The 25573-nt window shown below is 40.7% G+C and overlaps 1 protein-coding gene across 2 annotated transcripts in view; it reads right to left on the bottom strand.

Annotated features, from left to right (window-relative positions):
• casz1 (castor zinc finger 1) overlaps positions 1–24671 on the bottom strand; it is a 190944-nt gene extending 166273 nt beyond the window's left edge. For both annotated transcript variants that reach the window (XM_078170113.1, XM_078170114.1), the window contains exons 1-2: positions 24490–24671; positions 22823–22879 (exon numbers count right to left, since the gene is read on the bottom strand). The gene's annotated coding sequence lies outside the window, so the exon portion shown is untranslated. The remainder of the gene's footprint in view (positions 1–22822; positions 22880–24489) is intronic.
• Between the last annotated feature and the right edge of the window lie 902 nt (positions 24672–25573).

Raw genomic sequence — 25573 nt, 5'->3', positions numbered from 1 at the left:
GAATATCTAGGACTTTACTGTGTGAGGATATGTTACCATTTTGTTACACTTCAGACTGTGCTTAACTACTCTTTTTAAAGATGTACTATAATACATGAAACACACGTGAAGTATTAGATGCAGTTCAATGCACACCATGAATTAAATAATGTATGTGTACTTTTTTATTTGTCTAATCTGTCACATTTAATCAAATCACAGCAGCATTTAGGCGAGAAGGTGTACAAAGTGGTAACTGGGAGCTACTTGCAGCCTGACTGGTGAGATGCAATGCTAATTGTTTCCAGTGATCCTTGTCAACGTACAGTATGCTCTGGTTCCAGTCAACTATCTATGAACTCAGGCTACAATTACAAGGGAAAAGGTCATTTTTCATGCTCTGAAAGACATCCTAATGAACTGGTTGCCACCTATTTAACACTACTCTCCAGTCCACTAAAACAGACTTTCCATATCCACTGACAGCACGCTTCACTTTGCCTGTGAACAGGATGAGATGTTTTTGTTTTGCCATTTGTGTCAGGGGCAATGACTGCAAAACCTTGAGGAAACTTGTTTAATGCCCGCATTCAGAGTAAACAGTTATTCATCAAAAAAATAATAATGCCTCAAAGGTCAGGCCATAAAATACAATATCTGCCCTCTTTCCATTGCCTAGTGCATTAGTTACTGTTAATGCCATGCAGAGCGCTTTGATGGCAAGGGGCTGGGTTAAAAAAAAAATGCGTATACGGGCAAGAACTTGAGATCATGGACTGGTTTATCATTCAAATGAAGAACTGACGCCACTGTCAAAACAGCAGGCAATCACTGTGGGAAAGGCTATCATTTTGATCTTCAGCTTACACCAGACCCAAGTTTTTGGTGTTTTTTTAATCCATATGGAATTACATGCTTGTATACGGAGCTGTCCAGTGGCTACACATCATTTGCCTGTATTTGCATTGTCAGCCGGAGGTGAGAGGGTGGAGACCTGCCAACTGTAAGGCTCTGGGCCAATGCCATGACAGCTGACAACTCCAGCAGGCCATGTGTGCAGCGTTTCACTTCTAACAGCCAAGATCCCAGATCAAGTAAATCCTAATCAGAGAGTTAGTGTGCCTCTAATGTGAAAATTCATATTTCTACCCTGAGTGTTTCATGTTCAAAAGGGAGCACATGTCATTTGGCATGCCTTCATAAAGCACTAGGGCTCCCATCAGTCACTGATTATTGCAATGAGGAATTAAAATCCCTAAACACAAAGGAACCAGCACCACATTGCTTTGGCTGTCAGAATTAACTAGTGAAAGTGACCTCAGCCTATACATGCTGAAGGAGGAGGAATCATATTCAATTAGCTGGATAGAAATATTCTATCAGACGTGCATTCATTGTTGATTAATAAAGATACAGATGAGCATATTCCATTCTATCAAATCCCCACCCTATCCTTACGTTGTCCATATATATCTACTCATTTACAGTCAACATTTTTGAATACCTGGAGCTAACTGACATTGATAAGCACACTGTACTGCTCTGCTACGCTACAGCCAAGCTGCAGAGGGGCTGTCTAGTTTGTCAGAAGAAGACTGGCTGAGGGAGGCGGTGCTGAACTGTTAGTCTTCTCCCCCTGATGGCACGCTGTGTTTACGCCGATCCCTCAGGCCATTTGTTTGCAGCACTTCCTTGCCCCACAGCACCATGCATAATGCAGGAATGAAAATGTTAACAGTGGCAAATAAAATCGGCAAGGTGCCCCCACAAATCAGGGCAGTTTAGGAGCACATTTAATCATCCATGCATTGGGGACAACGCATGGCAATTAATTGTGGCATTTCAAAGAAGATCAGGACCCCATTTTTCCAGGGCCCTTCAAGCTTCGTGTTCTGTTGCCCCATCAACTGCAGACCCGTGGCAGCGGCCTCTGTGCATCTCTTTTAAACATCTCCAGATTTTGGCCCAATTATCTTTATTACCTCTTTGCTCTCAAGTAGATGAGAAGAGAACTCTTGTAGAGGGTTACGCAGAATTGCATCAACAGAGCCCACCCAGCAAAAGAAATAACAAAAAACAGGCATTGTTTGAAGAGGGTCTCCCATGTATACACACAAGAAGTAATCCAGTCTAGGTCTTGCATTTCTCCAGCATGCTCCAAGACAAACAAGTTACAGCACCATATGGTGGTGTCAGGAAAATAAATAATTTAGAGAAATTCATGTGCGGTGCGCAGATGAGCAACCGCAGAAATACCAACACAGGCATCCTCATACTTAACCCTTCTAATAAGAACCCTAAGCAGGAGGGCCACAGAGAGACAACCACAATATCAGTCCCTAACTGGATTGAGAACTACTTTGGAATTTCAAAGACTGGGACTGGCAACTGTCTCTGGACGTAAGGACAGCATTTCGTGCAGATACAATCTGCAGTGCCTTTCAGCACTTCCTGAACACGAGACAGCCTAATCTAATGAACTAGGGGGGCAGAATCTGCTCAGGCTTTTAGCCGAGTGCCAGCGTGCCTCCTCTCACATCTGACTGCAGTCAAAAATCCACTTGTTATTTTTATTTCCACTGTATTTTCCCTGAGGTGTACTCTGCATGGCTTGAGTCATCATTGTTCAAGTCTTTAGAGTTGGAAAAAACACACGCACACACAAGCTGGTGGCAAGGTTATAGCCAGTCAGACAAGGGGGCACTCGTATTCTGCCAACCCCAGGGAAAACTCACAGAGGGCTCCAGAGAGGGAGAACAGAGATGTGCCATGTTGCTGACATGGCAGCCGTCACGTCACACTAACCAGTAAGAGTGATGTGCTCAGACAGCACTGAGATTTGTAGAATACTGTAGTGCCTTCTAACCAAAACAGCGAGGGGTTCGTGGATTACATGACCCATGACTGCCTTCTTTGTACCTAAATATCTAAAAGGGAGCATCAAGAAGTGAAGGCAGCGAGACACAATATGATAATGAGCATCAGACAAACACAAACACTGAAAGATCGAGATGTCTGGAAAGCAAGAGGGATGGGGGTGATCTGAGCATTCTTGTTCCATCAGATCCCAGAACTAAAATGATGCAGTATAAATAAAGAATACAGTAATATTGAGTAGGTAATATTTTGTGCACCTTAAAGAATAAACAAAATCCAAAATAAATGTCATATCCTTTGATTCGTGACAAGGCCCACTTGTGCAGAGTTTTTTTTGTCCTTGTTCTTGCTGTGCATCTCTGGAACAATGAGTACAAGAAGCAGCTTCTGACACATGTAAGGTAACAGGTGCCAGTCAGGTCTGCAGAGAATGTGTGAATTACGCAGATGAGTGACAAAATAAAGCAAATAATGAGCAAACACCAATGCTCTGACACCATTCCTGGAGCAGATGCATATTATAAAAAATATGCACCAGGCTTTTTTGATAGCTCTTTCATTTCAGTGACTATGAGGCTATAATAAAACCACTGAGGTAACTGCACAGTCAGCAGTTTTTAATAGGACAGACTTTTCATTTTATGTTTTTGTGTCTTGCAATTTTGTGCCAAGTCGTGATTTTTTCTTTCTTTCTTCCCTTTTTTTGTCTTTGTGGGTGCTGGCCGACATCATTTCCTCTCTTAAGAGTTAATAAAGAACATGAAGTTGAACTTGATCGTAATTGAAGTGCAATAAATTAAGAAACCACTTTAGGTCACAAAATGATAGGCTAGTCAGGAAAAAAAGTTGACTTCTGAATTTAAAAGCTGGAATGTGGCTGATGAAGGAATCTGCATATTGCCAATGTAAAACATAAATCCTCTGGAATGCAGTCGTGTTACTCTAAATGACCCTGATCTGATGCTCAATTCCCAGCCCTAACCGATGGAAAGGTGCACCACAAACCACAAGACTGTGTCACATCTCAAACTATTTTTAGACAGTTCAGCTTGTCTTTGCAGCTTGACTTTGTAATTAAAGAGACTCGCATCACCAGAGAAAATTATTATTATACATCTAGAAGTAACACAGCAGACAGACAACAGACAGAATTTTGTTCCGATTCAAACTGATAGCTTCATTGTCATGAACAATAATACAGCCACGCAGGCGCTGGAGAATAGCGGAGACTGACAAGCTATCTGATGATCAGTGTCACAGATCAGAGGCAGTACATTTAGGAATGCGCCAGTTCATCTGCCGAACATCAGTATTAGCCAATATAGCCTTGTTGACTGCCATCAGCCTGTTACCAAATAAGATGACATTTACCAATGGCAGTGGCCAATGGTTTTCTGCTGTGTCACATGCATTTTGCGCAGGCTAAAAAGCAGTACTCCAGACAACTGGCCTCCTGTTGTTCCAGTGACAATGGAAAACATGTTTGGAACGAACAGAGATCTTCCCCGGGATGTCTTTGGGACAAAAGAACACAGTAAACTCACTATTGACACATGGGACATAGCCTGTTTTTTCCCCTGATGTTACACTGTGAAAACGAAATATGTGTAGAAATTGGCAGGAGGAGAGCTAGTCAATGTTAGCAGCTAGCCTGTGGCTGGACCAACAGTTCACGGAGGTTGCACCGAATTACAGTGTGATGCGTTCAAGCTCTATTCAGCAAAAATGACTATTAGGCTAATGTTAAAGGCCCTACAAGGAACTTTCATTTTGAGTTGATTTTGGCGACCCTGTGGACAAAAGCGGTAGTGTTTTGCCGGAATGAAGCCTACATTTCCCATGAGCTCTAGTGCGTATTGTCGTAAAGATGCTTACCTGGCTCGCGCATGTTGTTTGTGTTGGGGATGAATGAAACAAGAAGACGGGAAAACTTTGCCCCCGCTCCTATCGGGGATCCCAGCTCACCTCTGCCGCGCCCCAGCTCCACCTTTCCAGCGTAAGCGCCACCGCCGCCGGGGTAAACGCAGCGGTTGGCTGGTAAGGATGAAGGCCTGTTTGGCGAGCACTTCCACAGCTTCTTGGACTGAGTATGGAGCGGTGCCTCGCCTCTTTATTCCTCGGCACTCGCTGGACCCTGTCGACGCCTGGCTGGTACCTGTCGTTGGCCCGGATGAGGTGTTCCAGCCCTGCGGCCCCTGCTCTCCTCGTCCCCGCTGGCGTGGGGTGAATCTGCGCAACCTGCAGCCTCTGTGTGTGGCTCCCCGGACAGCTAACATTCAGTCATTTCCTGACTTTCCGAGGATTAGATTTTCTCTGTGTGACTGAGACGTGGCTGACTGTTGGTGAGTCCAGTGCTTTCACAGAACTTTTACCCGATGGTTGCTGCTATTTCAACTCCCCGCGGACGTTGGGTCAAGGAGGAGGAATAGCGACTATTTACACTATAAATGTAAGCAGCTAGGTAAGATGACATGTGCCGTAAATCGTTTCATCCTGGAAGCGACCTGGGGCGGACCTGGGGTCCGTTTCACAAAGCAGGTTCAACAAACTCTGAGTCTAATCCTGAACTCTGAGTTGATCTACTCTGAGATAGGAAACTCTGAGTTTCCGGTTCCAGAACAGCTGATTTGAATCAGTTTAATCAACTCAGAGTAGTTTCACCTGGAGTTAAGCGCGTGCACCACAACTATAAAAAGCCAGCACCAATGGAGCCCCGATTCGACGAGTCACCATGGCAACGGGGAAGAGGAGGGCTGCGTTTTTCACCCCATTAGAATTAAAAATCTTAATGCGCTCATACGGCGAGTTTGCACACATTTTCAAAAAGAAGTACAACACCGCTGCAGCTGCAAAAGAGAGGGAGACAGCATGGGAGAACATTGCTGCTCGGGTCAATGCGTAAGTTTAAATGTAGTCCTTTGCAATCACAATAATATTACAGGGGAAAACTGCTTGAATGGTAGCCTATTAATTTATTTCATTTAGGTGCAATCCCGCAGGGGAGAAGCGCACTTGGCAGCAGTTTAGGATGAAATATAAAAACATTGTTCAAACAGGTAAGACCTCGGCATAATCTCATGGGGGTACCTCATTCTGATCATGTTTTACATTGTAAAGTAAATATTAAGTGGCTGTTTGACTGTGCAGTTGTTTTATCCCCAACATAATGCTGTTTTCACACACATAAATATCTTCTCATCTATATCATGTTCTGTTAAATAATTAAGCCTATTTAAACTAACACAGACTTCTACTCAGCCAACAGAAAGAAGGCAGATGCCCGTAAAACGAGCACACTGACCGCCCTGCATACAGTTGCCTTACTCAAGTGCTCAGCATCTTCGACATTGTACAAAAACTTCCATTTGCAAAGAAACGCAGCGCAACACATAATATCTGCTGGGATGTGAGAGCATGACTACGATTGGTAATGTTGCAAATGTAAGGACGGATTAGGTTGTGTATGTAGATGATGGACTGTGACGTGAAACGGTACAGCTCAAAAAGATAATTGTGTGGAAATGCTAAAACATCTATGCATGGTCTGATAACCATCTCCCAACGAATATTTAATTCTCTGCGCAGTAATGCTGCACCTTCATCCACAGGATCGTTATCAAAAGGACATGCCATGTTAGTGAAAAAAGTCACCACCTACTGTGCCTAATGAACTTCTAATATACTGACTGATTTTTTAAAATGACAGACGGCAGAACTAGGCTACGCCAAAACTCGCCTGCTGACTGAATGATTGAGCAAATCAAATGGACTGTGTGGCTCTGAAAGAGGGCGGAGACAGAGAGAAACTCGAGGTTCATTGACAAAAACCTGGTCCCGACCAGGTTAGGTTCATAGAGTCTGTTACTACGGTAACTGACCGAGAGCTTAAGTTGCCTCTCTCTCTGAAACAGGCTAGAGTTACTCCTCTTTCTCTGGTTTGCGTTACCTCTCTTTTTGAAACGGAAAACTCAGAGTTTCCCTCATTTCAGGGTTAACAGACTCTGAGTTTTCACTAAACCTGCTTTGTGAAACGGACCCCTGGAGACAGTTTCCTAAAGGTATGGATATACACTATATAGAAATAGCTTATCTTCACACCGATGGTCTCATTTGCTGTTGTAGGTCACGCACAGACATCAGCAGAAACGAGAGACTTTTGCATATCCAGTTAAAAGTTCCTTATAGCGGCTTTAAGTATCACATTATCATGATATATTCAAATGTCATCTTGTAAAATTCTGGTTTTGGCAAGAAAATTAAATAAATGTGTTGAAGGAGAAATTTGTCGATGTTTTCACAGCAACATAAAAAAGGTATTAGAGAGGGTATACATATATATGTATGTATACATATACACGCACACATATACATACGTATACGTAGCTTATATAATCGTGTATGAGTGAATTTGTGCATCAAAGATAGTGTCATGAAAGGCTGAACGGTTCAATTATTTTTTATAATGAAGATCTCTTTGTTTCCCTGGCACAAAGGGGGGACTAAATAACAACAAAAACAAAATTATCAAGAACAACAAAAACAAAAACGGACATCTGTATCGGCTATCGGCCAAATTGTTATTTTAAACATCAATATCAGTCAAGAATTTCAAGAACTACATCTCTAATTACGATGGTACAGATAATTTGTCTTGCATGGACAGATAACGTTTCTTTTTGCTCAAAATTTGCTTCCTTTAAATGGTCATAAGAATATTCATATTCATTAAAAACCAGGTCATTTAAATGTGGCAGATAATTAAAAGTGACACAAAGCTAAAAGCTGTGTAAGTTAACAACATTTTCACCTCAGACGTATATTAAATTGAATATGTGCAACATCAAATCAACTGGATTCCTTGATAAACACACTCTGTTACAGCCGGTGATATCACAAAACGTAAAACTGTAAATGGGTATGAGAAGCTTTAAAACTTTAAATGATGTTGCCATATATCGCTCGGTCTTTCAAGGACCACAGGTACAACAATATCTGCTGCTAACGTTTTCATGAGTTGTGAGACTGCAGGCTTTTAACATGATGCTCCTCTCTTTAATGTGCACATCAGGACAAAGCAAGCTAACAGAATAAGCAAAACAAAAAAAAGATGGCCTGAGTTGCTCCACATCCGTGATAAATCACTGCCACTTTTATAGCCTCTAATAAGTTGATGCAAAGCCATTTTTCTTCCTGCCCATCGTTCAAACATTTAAGGCATATTTACAAGGAACTTGTTAAAATATTTAATAATATTTAGTGGCAATTTCGGAGCAGCCTGTCACGGTGAAATTTATTGCCTTTAAGTGTTTAAAAAGGCGATGACATGAATAACAAACTGTCAAAATTTCCTAATTTGCATAGACAGGCTATAACTCCTGATACCTTGCATTAAAAAAAGAGGTTTTTAACAAAACGAGTCATAAAAGAAGCATTCAAAGTGAGTGATGGCAAAGACTCTTCCACAAAGTCGCACCACAGAGACAGCTTCCCCCCACTACAGATGCTTCCGAGATCAAGTCAGCCAATAAAAGGACATATATCCTGCTGCTTTGACTTATTTATCCTGTGTGGATGAGCTCAAGATGGAACATCTCCTATAGGCAAGCTTAATTAATTGTGATAAAAGGGCTAATTCAGAGGCTGCACAAGAAAAGTGAGCCAAACAATAATATTCCCTACAAATCATCTCTGCCCGTCAAATATTTCCTCCATAACTTTCTAATTCAAAGTCCTTCGGACGTGAGCCTTTTGTTAAGGAACTTCATGGAGCCAAACAACCTCCTACGCATCTCTGCCATTCTGTTCGCACTCCTGACTAAAATCATCAGATGAAATTGCAGCTGCACAATGTTAAACTCCCTTGTCCTTTGTTTGACTCAACAAGATGGTGGCCATGTCTGGTGCTGCTTCTTCTACCAGATTCAATGGTTTTCATGATAATACTCAGTGACCTGGGCCTGCCCTGGCTGTCCTAGTCAGAAAAGGGCCCCCGTTGACACTGATTGCAAGGCTATGAGTAGTCTCTCCCCTGTGCCCTCTCAGTGCAACTCTAATTAATAGCCAATTCATCTTCTCTGATCTGAGCCAGCACATGGAGTAATATATCGTTAGTTTGGCAAGCGAGCTATTAAAGTGTAATAACCAAGTACCAGCACTCGATTTGGAAGAGTAGCACATACTTAACCATGAAGTGGAAACAATTAATTTATTGGAGAATCTCCTGTAACCAATCATTTACTAGCACTCACACTGTGATGCAAAAGCCATCTCCTGTTGTGTGTGGCACAAGTCAATGACATATTTTGGGCTCAGCGCCTGAAACCTCTTGCACTATGACCAGTTATGTAAGCCTCGTCTAAGCACCACTGTCACACTTGCTGCCTGCATAAAAAACCCTTTAAATGGCCATCTCAAAGGTAGGAAGTTCATTACAAAAAGGACCCTGCTCATTTACAGGTTACCTTACCACATTTACTAAGTATTTCTTCAAGGTGAAATACATTTTTCTCTCAATGCTCTAGATGATCTAATACATTGATGATACCTTTAGTTTTATGAGAAAGAGCCAGACTGCTGAGATTAATTAATAATTATGTTGCAGCACTATAACTTGGTATACTCTTTAAAAAACAAGATCCAAAAGTTAAGGCTCCTTCATTTGAAAGCTGATCTTGACCAATATTCAGTACTTCTCTTTGCACTGTGCCAAGCATCTGAAGTTACAAAAGAAGGATAAAATGACATGAAAATACTGTTAAAATCTCCACAAGGATAGTGGGGACATTTCTATTACATAAAAATTAAAATCCAAAATGCAAATGCAGAAAAAAATAAACAACTGGAAATCAAAGTACGATAGAGCAGCCATAGATAGATAGATAGATAGATAGATGGTGACAGGTTGGGATTCGCTAGCAGGATGTCGAAAAAGTCAAGTGTCAGGAATAGTATAAAAATTGGCCAACATGACCCCCAAAAACTCACAACCCCTAAAAGCATCAATTAATCACAGATATTTGTCACTATAGTTTTGATGCACCATAACTAATATTCAGGACGGCCCTATTCATGTCCAACCGAAGTGCTGCAACGTTAAAGTATTACCTGCTCAGTTAAGTTAACATGCCATCACTGCCTAGCCACAGTTAATTTCTAAAACTTCACCTGTTGCTAAGATCGACAAAATGCCAACAACCGCACCTTTGCATCCTGTACTAAGACTTGTTTACCAAGCCCACTTGGTTTTGAATCATTTTTGGCTGAAGCATGACATTTACAAATACACATAGGCTATTTGTTGACAAATGGAATAAGCTGCCTGAATTTTTAAAATACAAATTCTGCCAAGTAACAGGCTTCTCCTGTAATAGTTTATGCATGGCTCAATGCTACACAGAGGATGGGGAGTCCCTTTTCTCTGAACTAGCTAACTAGATAATCAAATAACCCATCTGTCACACATCAACAGTGACACCCAGCTTAGAGCAGTGTTATTTATTTCGACGCTCTCCTCCTCTATGACGTACTAATTACTACAACTACTCAGCAGAGAAAAGTCAAAACAGGAGATCAAAAATAAAGAAACAGGAGGAAAGCCCTAAACAGTTGCTTCATGTCATCTTTACAAACCGATGGCAAGACCACCAAACCATTCTTATTTGCTTGGAAATCATACTTTTTTGCAGCATTAACCACTATACAGTTACACACACACACGTCACACATATACAAGAACATATACAATACACAAAGATGTCTAATTGGGTGCCAAAAGTGCAGCCTGAGCATCAACAACAACAATATTGCTTGCTAACAAGGAAACTATCAAAATTGAAATGAATATATTCTACACAGTATGATTCACTCCACCAAATACAACTAATTTTATTTGTCTTATCTCAGACAATTAAGGTGCAAAGTTACTTAGAAAAACAACCCACTGTCTCTGCTTCCTCAATCATGCACCTTAGAACAATAAAGCCTTCCTTCAAACTTTGATAATTGCAAGAAATGAATGAAAATACTAAGACTCACTCTTGTGCTTTTGGCCTGCCTCTAAAGCAAAACCTTTAAAACCCATTATTCTTTTTGCAAGAACTAATGACGTTTTTTGTCTCTTCAGCTTAACACACTAATTGACAGTTTTTTTGGAGGATAGCCCAGATGGAAAAATAAGTACCCCCTTAAAGACCTAACTCCCTTGCTCATTCCCCTAGCTTTAAGTCCCTTATTAATTAAACTTTCACCAAGTCAGGAATTTTTATTAAAAAGATAAAGTCTGCTGTACCGTAAAACAGACCTAGCCTATTGTCTCTGAAGCTAAAATTTTATTTCTATAAATAAAAGAGACTTTTAATACCATCATTTGCAGCAGGGGGACTGGGACTAAAGAATCCACACAGTACAGTAATTAGAGGGAGATTTTCATCCCAACTACACCAAAATTGGTCAGCTTTAACCAACACCCTTTGCTCCAACTGAATAAATACACTAAGACTGTTCATTTTAGCATCATGGGATATTATTTACTGTATGGCAAACAGAGGCTGCATCATCATGCTCAGGAGAGACTGGAGTGTAAATATGTGTTTTGCCAGCGCTGTGTGTCTAGCCATACATCTCAGACATCCTGCCACACTGTTGTTCAGGCGGGAAATAAAGCTACAGCCAAATATTGACTACAGTTTTATGATCAGTCACCCACTTGATCAATCAAATCCCTCTTGTGTCATTAACTTTGCAACAATATTTGTCAATCAACATCATAAGACAGGGATTGTGTTGCTCCAATTATAAAAGCAACAGAAAGGACAAGGTATTCCTCCCCCTTTGTGTTGCTTTTATTTAAAAATATCTTGTGCTTATTATTATATTTTTAAAAAAAGGAGAGAATCACAAATTTTCACAAAACCAATGCAGCATAAGAATACTAGAAATGGAAGTTAAAATGCTCAGATAATTAATAAGCTGACCCTTGTCTTAAGCAAAATTGTCAATTTTGTAACTGAAACAATTTAACATTTAAAAGGCAGTTTGACTGGATTAATGATAATGTCCCATCATTCACACAAAAAAAAAACAGCCAGTGAAACATCTGTCTTTAAGGGTAATCTTCTAAAATCAGAGAAGAAAAATCAAAAAGGATCATAGGTGCTTTGAACTAGTTTCCCTAGCCTACTGGACTGGTAAATGCTCCAATACTGAGCATCAAATACTGCAAGGCAGAGCTGCTTCAATGCTTCATAGTTCTCTAAATGTATTCAGCTGCTTTTAACCACAAATCTAAAGTGAAAACAGAGAAACTGCCTTGGGGGATCATTGTAAAAGATCTCAGGGGACTATCTCTGGATGTGGGTATCTGTACGGAAGGTGGATGAGGTCAACATAACATCTACTCAAGTGCAACCTGTTTTGTGCAGGTCAAAACCATTGTCATGTCAGTCTGTTATGATGCTAAGATGAACGCAACACAGAGGACAGATACATGCAGCGTTAAGGTGCATTAAGTTGCCAGAAAAGTAATGTATCATCCGAGGAGGATCATTATGCCACTACTACAGGCACTGCTGTACAGCCAGCAAATCACAGCCAATTAAGAACCCTTTAAACTTACAAGTCAAGCATCACTTGTTGTGCTGTCCATAATAGGGTTTTATGGACATGAAGCAGTTCTGATGGCTGTATTGGTCTTGTGATGAATGTTAAACTTTACAGGAAATGTGGCCCGGGTAAGAATGGTGTTGAAAACTAAACAGATCATTTGGTGCTTTCAGTTTTTCAGGGACACAAAGACGGAGAATAAAAGAGGCTTTGGGAGCCGCGTGTTTGATCCAATTCTATCATTTCATGAGAATCACACTTTCTACTCTTTCTGAGAGATAAACAATTCAGGCCTGCTCCCCAAATTTTTTGTGTCAGTTTTCTGTTTTCTGCTAACGAGATGTCACTAATATGTACTGGAATGCTGTGTGAATAAACAATTTGATGGGCCACGAAGAACTTAATGATGTATACCAAATGTGGGGGGACAGCTTCTAAGCGCAGATTTTTGTAGACAAACATAGCTGTTGACAACATTTTCCACACAGTTTGCCTTTTCTGTCAGGCTGAAAATCTAAAATTAAGAACAAAATGTTTTCAAGGTACCACAACTACTAACAAATCATGTCTTATTAGCATTTTGCCTCAATCGGTCAAATTGTAAGGACAGATGATGGAAAAAAAACACCATTTAGCAAGAGGGAAATCATAATCAAAAGAAAAACAGAATTCCTGCATGCATGCATTTGGAGAAAACAAATCTGACTGTGTACCTGAGCTCCTTTTAACTAATTAAAATAAAAACATAAATCAAACATTGCATGTTGTCCATTTACATAAATGCAGCCTCCTATTGTGATGTGTATTTTGTTGTATTGTTCCTCTATGCACATAGCAGCTTATTCGAGCTTAATTCGTGCCACTGTGTCTTCCTGTGAGCAGACCCCAGTCATCTTTAAACGGCTCCATTTAAAATGCAATTTGATTATCTGCCAAATTGCTACCAAGTCTTTCCCTCTGCAGCTTGGGGATGGGGGGTAAAAATTTTAATTAGCATTTGTGCATAAAAGAGAGGTCTTTGTTGCATTTTGAACACGGCATCCCAGAATGACCACCACTTTCAAAGAGTCATCACCCAAATGATTTCAAACTAATAGATCCAAAGGGAAAGGAGCAGTCCTGGCACGGAGGGGTGGGGGAATCACAGAGGTCTTCAGTGGCACTGAAAAAAACCCACAGGACATGGCATGTTTAAATAATCCAAAACTTTTCTTTAATCATAGTTTAGAAAATTGGCTGGGACCTTCAGCAGGAGACAGCTGCTCTGCCCCATAGCCATTTAATGAGATTCACTGAGGGTTTCCCTTAAAATATTTACGCTGTCCCATGGCACAGCAATATTGTCCTAGAATGGGGAGATAAGAGCCAAGGAGGTGTGTTGAAGTTCTCCTAATCAATTTGCTAATTACTGGAGCAGCTATAGGAGAGGAGAGAGGAGTCCCTTCTGGCAAGCTGTATTCTAATAAACGCTGAAAAATTTATTTACTCCCTTAGCCAAGAGGAATTCTGAAGTGGGATTACAGCAAAGAGCTGATTGAGACAGAGCTGTGTTGTGGTTGAGGTCGCAGTCAAAGGAGCAAGGAGAGGTCTCGAAACATAAAAGGATCTCTCAGGACCTGCACCTTTGCATCTGCTCAGGGAACGGAGATGGCAGACTCTTACAGACTTGGCACGAAAAGACCTGACTGCTATAGCTACATATCAACAAATATTAATGAGACTTCTGGTTCTTGCATAATAAAACAGGTTATTGTGGGAGTAAACGCATATGTATGCAGTATACACACTGCATAACTAACTCCATAACAAAAAAAAAAAAATGTATAAAATGTATGTATAGAAATACTAAGATAAGACAAGACAATCAAATTAATATTTAATATCATAGGAGCTATGGGGTGATAGCCTACATGGAGCAGAGGCCAGGAGGCCCAGACATTATGCCAGACGTTAGGGTTGTGTGTTTGAAGCCACCCTTGTGCCCTCTGGCACAGGCTGACCCTCCCTCCCAACCTCTGGGACTGAGGGCAACCCTGGACCTGTCATAGCACACAGCCCACATCTTCTTCAGGGTTGAGGGCAAAATCTGCTCCACCTCTTCGATGCCACATTACCTATAACCCCCCTTTCCTCTTCAAGGCCTTCAACCAATAGCATGTCGCCTCGGTCAAACAGGTCAAAGGTCGGCATTAACTGAGAGCTTGAAAGGTATCACCATAAGCTAATCTCGAGTCACTATGGCAGAAGTACAGTGAAGCTTGGAGCAAGTTAGATCTTGGGCATAAAGAGTCTTCTAGTGGCCGATCTGCCACCTGCATAACTACCACAAATCTGCCAGGAAAACTGTATAGGTTGTCATTAAATATTGTGTCATCATATTTAGCAGTGCAGGGACTTGCCATTTTCACTTATGTTGAATCAACTCAGTCTAACAAGTTTTCTTGTATTGGGTTTCGACATGACTCGGGGGTTCGACAACTATGAGCTCCTTGAATTTGTCCCCGCTGCCCTTTGTGGACAAACTACAATCTGTTTGTAGCAGAAGGGAGAAGTTCCAGTTAGGGCCTGTGTCCATACATGATTTTTATTTGGCAGAAACGTGGTGGCAGGTCACTGGGGAGTGCTAAATCCCAGCACTTCGTAAGAAAAAGCGCTCCCAGCCCTTTATCTTAATGATGTGGTACACGTGGGTATGTTTCTATAACAATATTTTGACACTAACGTTAGCTAGGTAGCTAATGTAATGTGACATTGCCTACACAATTAACAACAAGCTTACAACACAAAACTCACCAGCAACATTCAGTGTCCGGCCCATCTGCCTTCACGCTTGTGACAGTTTCTGACTGACATATTACAGGAGAGGCAGTGATGTCACCAGCGCTTTTCTCTTAAAGAGATTTTCAACTAGAAGTGATCAGAGTGGCCGCACAAAAAAGCCAGAGTGCTCTATTAAAAAATAAACTGGGCACACTTGTTGTGAACAACTGAAAAAAGACACCTGGCCCTTAAAGTATCTTTACTAATACAGCAGGGTTATATGACGACACAGTGAAAGGTTTCTTTCTTTTTTTCATGTATAATTTATGAATGTTAAGCACACTGCCATACTGCATATAATTTCACCCAAATTAAACTACCTTATCATTGTAAAAATCTTCCCATTTACAAAACTCATATGCTGATTGAATTAATATTGTGTGTTTCAAACCATAAAAACTAAGAAGCCATTAAATTATTAAAAACCCTGCCGGTTTTGTTTAACTTTGGGCTATGCCTATTTGGAGAATTTGCACACACTTTTAATCAGATAATAACAATGACACTCCCTCGTGACACTTCTTTTGTGTTTTCGCCCTGATGCTAAACACGACTACAAAAAAAAGGGAAAACAAAAACACGGACTTATTAGTATTTACAGTCCATTTCCATGTTACTGTATTCATTTCTCCAATAAACTTGTTTCCCTAACTCCCACAGTCTCTTCAGCGGTCCCTACAGTGTAACTGAGCACATGGATCAGAGCACAATCCCACCGAGAATTGAGGCAAAAACAAAAACACAAAAAAAAAAAAAAAAAAAAAAAAAAAAACCTTGCTGTGACATTTTGTTCCCTCTCACCTCAACGCATGCCAGTCACAATGGACCGGTGTGTGGGGGATCTGTGTTCAGATCACCATGGTGATGGCTCTCTGCCTCCCAAGGCTCCCTGGAGGGGGTGGAGGGGTGGTGGTGGTGGGGGGGGAGGGGGCAGTAATGGAGCAGGTTGCCAACCAAAACGCAGACAGATGAGGAGAATGGTAAAAAAGAGATGTTCCTGAAAACATCTTCAATGTGTAACAAGGCAACGTTTTCAGACCAGTCAGAGTGAAGTCCACCACCAGCGCAGCCTCTAGACTCACTAAACAGTAGAACACAACAACTGACACCACCTCAGCAATCAAGACAGGCTGACATGTTTCACTCCCTAACCTTTAAAAGGGCAAAAAATAGAACAAAACGGTGCAGGTTCACGAACAAAGGTCTGAGAACATCTGTCTCTGGGTAAATCATCCCTACATGACAGAAAGACACAGAGATGGCATTACATTGAGCAAGACAAAAGGGCACCCCCCACTCTATACCATCAGCTCTAATTTCATTTACTTATTTGACTGTTGTCCCCCTCTTAGACAATTAAGCCAACATATTCCTAAGAGGACCCACAGGGTCATCATCAAGAATTAAACGTACCAACACTATAAACCTGAGACCACTCCAAGGATCGAGTTTCTTTCCAAAGGTAAATATCGTCCCAAAATTTTAAAAACTCTGTCCAGGGTTTCTGCACATTTTTACCAAAGAATTTTCAAAACTCTCAACTAAAATTGCATACTATTTTACCAGATTTCCATGATTTTATTTAAGTAGTTTAAAATGGGCATGTCTATATAGCAATACAGCCGTACATTACTACATAGGCACTTTGTAGCATTCCAGCCGCCCACTAGCCGCATATGCTAATAGTCCAGACCAGTACAATGTCAAGGCTCTGCCCCTTTTTGGGGGATAGAAAACCAAAGATCCTGTAGACAAGTTTGAAGTTTGTATCATTTATTTTTTGTTGAACAAATGTTTGTTTTATAGATATTACTAATAACTATTTTGCTAGCTTGCCTGAACCTGAGTGTTTGGGATACCTTTATAAATGAAAGTTGATCAGTGTAATGTCCCGTCAGTCTTTCCATCAAAGTGGATCAATAACCCAATACAGTGGCTGGATATTGCTAGTGCGGACATCTGTACATATTTGACTGAATCACGGGGTATCATTAGGCTAAGTGTTGTCTGTAATTAAGCAACCTATTAATAGCCAACTTTCTGATCTAGGCTGAGATCATCTAGGCTTAGTTTGAGTCAAACAGTACAGTTACACATGAGCGAATCCAGGCAAGTAACCATGGCCTGCCGAGGTGATGTTTGTGCTGAATATGGGCAGTGCCAGATGTGACAGTGGTATTTGTTAGCTAGTGTGCTAGCAACAAATGAATGTCAGTTAGCTTACCAATAAATACAGTGAAATATGTCGTATTCGTACATTGTCTATTTTCTTACTTTGCATGCCTGTTCCCCAAGTTATTGCGAGACAGGCAGCATCACTCCTGGGGCAGTTTGAATTATTCATGGCCAATATTATACGATGTCAGCTGGTACGACACAGCAACAAGGAGGGGCCACCCACAATTATGTCTTTGCTATTGCGACTTTGCTGGTCAAATTTCACCACAGTTCAAGTCCATGTGATGCAAAGATGCGAATTTCTAAGTTTGTTTGCCACTGAAGGCAAATGTTTTATTCGCCCCTTTGTTCCCAGTGAATGGAAATGAACGGGAAGCGAATATTCGCCAATGTTAATTTTGCTCATGTTTAACCGGACCATGGCACTGCAGCAGCCTCCCACTCGGGCTAGTTAGTTATCTCTCAGTGATAACTGTCACCAGCATCATTTAGCAATACGCCACGTTGACAGTGAATATTCATGTATCTTAATGTGCCTCAAGTCTCAGGTTTTCTACATTTTTCTGTTTCTCTCCTTTGACTGAGTCTTTCTGAACCCAGAAGGGATTCATCATTGGCGATGAAATGATCTGGTCTTGTCAATGTGCATTACATGATACTAGTGAGGATTCATCAGTGGCTTAGTGTCGCACTAGTCTTTAAATTAGCAATGTATTTTGTGTAACTATAGACATGTTTTGGGATATTCAAAAAAAACAATGTATATTCAAAACTTAATCATGTTAATTACAGACCATTTCCAAGCTTGGAAAATATGTCTTATATTTGAACAACCAAAATGTCTGCGGGAAAATAAAGATTTTCTGGTAACATGCTAACGTGGCTTCAAGACAACTTTTCCAGCAGGTGAAAATATTTGAGTGATAATGTGTCACCCCTCTAGAGAGTAATGTTTATACTGAAAATGCAAATAGAAAGTTCTGTTTGCTAAAATTATCTTATTCTAATCATTTTCATTGCAACAAATAGACCACATTCATTCTTGTCCCAGGTTTAATATTGTTTTGTGTGGGAGGAAATCATTTGAAAAATCATTCTGATCATGTGATACTAAAGCTGATTGAATTAGAATCCTTAAAGCCGCCATAAAGGGTAACCAGTGGCACATATTTGTCATTAAGAAATTCTGGCATAATATACAGGAGTGAGGGGAGTCGAATCCAGATTCCAAAATCTGATTTCTGCACACTAATAACAACATTACATTGTGTATGTGTTCTACAACATTATGCTTAAAATAACTAATGCTATGGAGTGTTAAGCGCTGCAGATATCCGACCACACTCACATATACTGTAACTTATGTCTTCGAGAATACCAAATTAACATATGGTTGGAGTGCTTGAGCCTTGCTACAATGTGCCTTCACATGTGCACTTTAATCAGTCCAATGTGCCTACCCTGTACAAACCAGCGCAAGCTGCATTTTGGTTTGGTGCCATAACTGTTACAGTAAGAAATGTGGCCAACAAGCCACGTACAGTTAAATTATATCTAACTGCATGACTGAATCATTTTATCCCTAGTCAAGTTAGGGGGCACTACACTGGATGTAGCTGGCTCGGCCAGCAGAAGTCTCTAATACACCTGCTCTATGGGCCACATAGTGCGGAAGCAGTGCCGATTATTCTACTATATCTATACACAGCAGTTGAACATTTTTTAATTCATGCCCTACTGAGCAACTTTGATCGGAACTGGTCTTGACAATAGCTTTTTTCACCTTGTAGAAATTGATAAATAGTCACAGAAGACATGCAACGTCAGATTTATTATTATGGATTTATTTTTACGAAGTCTTCATAAGGACACTACAGTTCAAGGCTGAATTACAAAGGAATAGCACTAAGGTTAGCTACTGGGCATTAAAAGTTACCACACATCTCAGTTGGAAAAGCTCTGCTTCAGACATACACATTTTATTTTCAGATAACCTTACATTAGACATCGCATTTATTTTTCACTTACCTGATTGGACAACTGTATGAGAAATTCTACTTGCCCACAGTTTTATTTGCCCTGGGCAAGTGTTAATGTCAAGCACTAACAATTTTTGACAAAAAGAGATAGTAAATCCTACCTACTCTAGCAGAATAGCCAAGTTATATTGTGGTTGATCTTGATACAATCTCATGACGGCATTGAGATTTTTTTTTATTTTTTTTTTGCCATTTCGCCATTTGAGAAAATCAATATATCATTATATCCCAAACCAAGCCCATTTCATATTGCAATTCATTAGACTAAAAACGTGTTTAGCACACAGTGCACTGGAGTAAGAGCCAGAAAGGAAAGGGCAAATTTCCTAGCTGAATCGGAAATCAATTTTGACATTGAGAGTCAATTTTGATATCAAGAAGCGATTCTGATTAAAACTGTAACACTATGAATCAGAATTTTGAAATAAACTCCCACCCCTAAAACAGAAGAGTTAGGCATTCTTGAGCAGTTATATCGAGGAGTTTTTTACAGATAGTTTTATATACTGGCAGAACTTCCATACATTGGTAGTAGCGACAGGACTGAAGTATGCAAAAATCTGACTCTCTAAAGTGAATTCCACGTTCAACAATGGTGTGCAGTTTACACTCAAGTATCAGAAGTACTTACACTAATGTGCAAGTTTTGAAACAGGGCTTAAAATTGACCCCTTATAAAACAATGTGACAGCTAAAAACCCTCTCTGTACAAATTACTCGAAGTACAAAAATCACCTTCTGCTGTGGTTTCATTGCAGACTAAGATTAATGTGTTGGACATGTTGTGCATCTAACTTGATTAATGAACAGGAATACTATAGTATTACTAAACCTGTAGAATGCATAAGGTGATACAACACTGGACTGTAAGCTTAGTATAGTATATAAATACATACTGCATTGGATTTCCATTAAAGGAACATGGTTGAACAACCACTACAAGTGGCTGGCAATTTGTCAAATGAGTTAATTGGTCACCAGTTCATCCAATTCATCTTAATGCTTGTTTTTGGACCACACCCAAAGAACAGTGAATTAAGCATGTACTGCAGCCAACAGTTACTTTGCGTACAAGACTGAATCCCTTGTGCTGAATGGTGCCAAAGTCAAAACTGTCCTATTTCGATTTTTAATCAAGCTTTGTACTCCTCACCTGTCAATGCTTGTTCAGCTCTGCTTCTTAATTATTACAGCCTTCTCTAAGTCTTGCAGCAAATACGGCTGTTTTTAGTCTGATGCAGAACTGTTTACTCACTAAATGCCAGGTGGTGCAGGCACTGAAAAGCTACAGGCTGGGGGAAAGGACCTAACCTTTATACAGTGTCTAAACGTCCTCACTTTCTCCTTGAACATCTATCCTTAACTGTGCTCCTCTGGTCCCCTCCCTGTCCCAAAGTGGCCAGCTGGGAACGGTGCGCATGTGCTGACGTCCCTACTAACCTTGGCCAGTGTAAGGATTACCGTGCATTTACACTCAATGCTCCTTCTTTCCTTAAGACTTATTAAGAATGATAATGAGCTCGGAAAGGGGCAGCATGTCCCTTTCTCAACTCTGCAAAAGCTCTTCTCTGTCTTTTTCACTGTTCACTTGTCTTATTCCTCTCTCTGTTCTTCCTCTCCACCTTTTCTGCAGCCTCTCTCTCTGCCCCAGTCCATGCCTCTCTCTCTTTCTCCATCGTATTGAAAGGACCCAGGACAAATTACCAAAAAGGCCATTTTCATCTATGAACTGCAGGATTTAATCGATACTTATTTCATGCCTTCAAAATCAACCCTATATTACTGTTGTCTGTGTGATTTGTTTATTTTGCTCTGGAATATTCCTTCAGTGGAAGGGGGGAAATGCACGGGATGCAATTCACCTTGAACCTCCATTATATTGGATTTCTCTACTGGCTGATCAAGCATGCAAAAAGGACATTTCCTTAGCACTAAAATAAAAACAATAATGATGATTAAAAAAACATGTGTGCCATTTGTGCTGGTATAACAGTGCGTGTTGAAGGCAGTATATTTTTACAAGGCAAAACACTATGGTTGCGGTAGTGTGAATTTGTATACAAAATCATTACACTGAGGGCAATTGATAAAGCTTATGTGCTGGGAAACAATAGTAATGGCTCCTGAAGCCTGTCAAATGCCGCCTGGGATTACTGACGCTTATTTGACATCAAAGACCTGAGGTCCACAGCCAAGGTCAAACAGAAAAGGAATACACATGGGTTTAATTCTACACACCCCTTGACAGATGCAGATGGGTACTTATGAGACATGAGGCATTTCACTGACTGATAGGGCTGCAGGAAATAAGAATGTTGGAGGCATCGCACACTGATTAACCAATGAGATTCTCAAATAGTCGAATGAACCAAGAGCACAGCACTACAGGCAACAATTCAAGTGCCATTTTAGAGAGAGAGAGAGAGAAAGAGAGAGACCCAATCAAAAGGCCTAGAGGACCACATCCATAAACACTGAACTAAACACACAAACCAAGTTGCAATTAAAACAGCACAAATGGACAATAAGCATCTCTGCTTTCTCAGCTCGGAATATTTGTCCAGCGCTACTTTAACCTGTGGTGACGGTGAAAAATTATGAAAGAAGGAAGGCAGAGAGCGAGCAAAAGAGAGGTAGAGAAAGAAGGGCAGTATGTTTGACAGATGGATATTGCACTGTCTCATCAATGCCGAAGAGAGATGAGAACCTGTACCACCAGCCTGACAGTGAAGGCTGGCTGGTGTCCAGCTAGAGATGGACCTTCGGACAGCAGACACATGCCGTCACATTCCAGAGTTACACTGGGGGAGCACACAGGATGAAGAGCTGGAAACTGCTTCAACTGATCACTTTACAGCCCTATTTGGACAGGCTGTATGAAAGTGCATTTACAATACCACTGCAATGCACTGAGGTGAACTATTGTACCCTGTAGTGTCACCTGCTGTTGGTTATTATTTTTGGTGACCTCATAAAATAAGAGACACCACTTAAGTAAACGTATCTTTAGTCTGGCAAATACTTGCTATTCAAATCACACAAAATGCAAGCTGATTTCATGTCTAAACATGTGTTTTTAAGCTTGCCTGTTTAAGTGTCAAGTGTGTGCTTGCTTTGCATGCATGAATACATCTGCAACAGTTAGGCTGCACAGCTGCTGCATTATGAGGGTATTATGGAAAATACCTCAAAAGCACACACTGTGTGCATAATGCATCTTTTTACAGTATAAATTTATTTAATCTACAACTGATTTGTGAGACAAAAAAATCAAAGCACTGAAAAGGGACATCAAAACTGTAAAATTGAAAAAGAACTTTCATGTTTACCTTGTGTTGTACTAGCAGTGGCATTTTTAATATAGAAGATGGCTTTCCATGAATGATCTGTTTAACCAAAGACAGGAGAGAGAGAAAAAAAGGGATAATTAATTACTTTTGTGAGCTATTGCACGGGAGAGACAATAAACCTGCCTGGTCGCCATGGATATGACATATTTGCTCTGAAAACAACACAATAATTAGCAAAGGAGAAAGATCCGGCGAGAATATGAGAACTCCCGGTTTAAAGTGCCAGTGATCTATTCCTGTCCTTATCTTCATCCCTGAGAATAATAACAAACACAGTGGCAAGCGCACAGCACACACATTTATATATTCACGAGAGAACTAACAGTGACCCTTTACAAAAGCATGTTAAATTAAATCTCACATCAAAGTGGCGTTTTGTAGAGATCACAACTAACCAAGCACACAGGATCCGTGCAGTGTTTTAAACAGATTGTTTGTTCAACAGTAGGTGGAAGTCAGAAAAACCTGCCTTACAGCCACTAAGAGCAGGAACTGCAGAAAAATCTTATTTACCATAGCAAATAAGGTGTGTGTGCATATGCGAGTGTGTCTGTGGGTGAGTCACTGTGGTGTCAGAGAGGTGCATAACCTGCCAACAGTTGACACATTTTGGGCAAATGATCAGGTTTTCAAAACGTTTTAATAATGGTGTGTTATTTATGATGGTGTTTTATTTATGCTTTTTTTTTTGCACAATAGCTTGTTGAAGTACATAATAATTAGTATAGAAATATTGATGAAGTCATGCATTTAGCAGGTCACACTTTTGTCTACTATCTGACACCACAGCCCCAATTAACCCAGCACACATGCACGATAAGGACAAATATGTTTTCATTTACAGACAATCTTCAACAGCAGAACTTCCGCATTTCAAGCTTTGAATATTGATTGCATTTATAGTAGTTCCTCTATTTACGGTAAATGATACTGTATGACGGCTACTACCTGTTTAGGGGCAACCAGAGGAGTTTCACTAAGTTTTTCTCGGCTAAAACCGGCGCTTTCGGCGCTGAAGTCGCACCCAAAAGTCGCTCACTTGTTTCGCTTTTGGAGAATCGCTGCAGACAGTAATAACCCACACTAATGTAGGTTTCAGCTGATGAATAAATAATAAAATACCTCGCATCGGTGCTGTTTTCTGTCTCTTGTATGCTTTATATTTTGGGAATGGGAGTAATTGAGCTCGCCTTGACTTAAAGCACGGACTGAGGGAAAAAGTTATCTGTCTCAACTTTGCAAGGGGGGCTGGCGTTTGGTCGCCTGCAGTTTTCATCCGGTCTCTGACGGCTTTTGTGTGAATTAACAAAGTTTTAGGAAAGGCTGGTCCTCTCGCCGGTATTTTCAAAGGCAAAACAGGCTCACTAACAGACTGTATGAGTCGCTCCAGACCTGCTACTGCTGTCGGCGCTGCTGTCGCTGCATCGAGGCTGGGAGTTGCACCGTGTTTACCGACAAGTCCTCACGCCAAGTCCTCTATCCCTTACTGTCATTTCTTAACTGTTTAAAAACTGCTTAACAATGCTGGTTTCCGGTGTCACTGCTGCAGCGAGGGACACTTTTGCTGTCGCTTTCTGCAGAGGATGATGTGTTTGGAAATGAAATCAGCATGTACAGTAGTTGAGAGGAAAAGGAAAAACTCTTACCTGAGGTACTTCGCTGTCTTTCGCTGACTTCCAACTAAAGGGATGTGTGTGTTTACGGTGGGTAGCGCGAGAGCTTTTATTAATAAAGTTGCCACATTTTTTTCAGTTTTTCGGGTTTTATTGTAGCATTTTCTAATTTCTTACAGGGCGAGTCGCCCGGAAGATCTGCCCTGGAGACCTGCTCCAAGTGGGAAGAGGAGTCCTTAATTGAATTTCTCGACTGGCAGGTGTTGCTCAGAAAACCTGGACTGGAGTTTAGTGGTGCTCTCCATCTAAACTGACAGCTTGTCAAAACAGTTGACTATTTAACTATCTTTTACTTTGGAGGTGTTTCTAATTAATTAAGCTACGAAAAGCAAGAGTGTTTTAATTTAACACCATTCATCACTTGCTTACTAGCGTTAAGTACCTTATCTAGAAGAGTGTGCCATTTTAATTAATTAAAACACCCATATTGTCCCTGTCTGCTCAGGTATAGTGGTGGTGACAGGTGTGGGCACCTGTCTGCCAGCAACAAAATGTCACACAGCAGCATTAACTGATTTTTCAGCACGGATGGACAAACACTAATGCCTCCCCCTATCAAGTTGTTGTAGCTAGCATGTTAGCTTACAAAACGCCGAAGCTAACTAGCTAACAGTACTTACATTTAGTTAGCATTAGGTATCCAAATTGCTTCCTCACTCTGGCCTCCTGCTGTCTGTAACGTAAGTCTTTTATTTCCCGACGGTTTGCTCTGTTTTGGTATGCAAACTCCAGAAAATAACATCTGTGTCTTTGGCTAAGTTTCTGCTCTCTCCGTTAACGTTACATCACCGCTAGCTGACAGGTAACGGCTGCCCACGAGCGAAGCCCCGCCCCTTTCGTAGTTAGCCTCTGCTCCACGTGCCCCGTGTTTTTTTCCTGAATTTTAATGGCGTTTTCTCAAATCATCATCATCATTATTTGTCTTTCTAAAATGCTAAAACATGAACAATTGATATTTGTTACTATGGTGGATCAAAAAACGAACACTTTATCATACTGAACACTTGTTTTAACCAAGTAAAACTTCCAAACTGGTGTCAAGGCCTCTTGGGAGTTG

This window comes from Epinephelus lanceolatus, chromosome 8 (assembly GCF_041903045.1).
Source record: "Epinephelus lanceolatus isolate andai-2023 chromosome 8, ASM4190304v1, whole genome shotgun sequence".
Taxonomy (NCBI): domain Eukaryota; kingdom Metazoa; phylum Chordata; class Actinopteri; order Perciformes; family Serranidae; genus Epinephelus; species Epinephelus lanceolatus.
The sequence above is the reverse complement of the archived record's forward strand: the minus strand, read 5'-3'. Positions and strand labels throughout refer to the sequence as shown.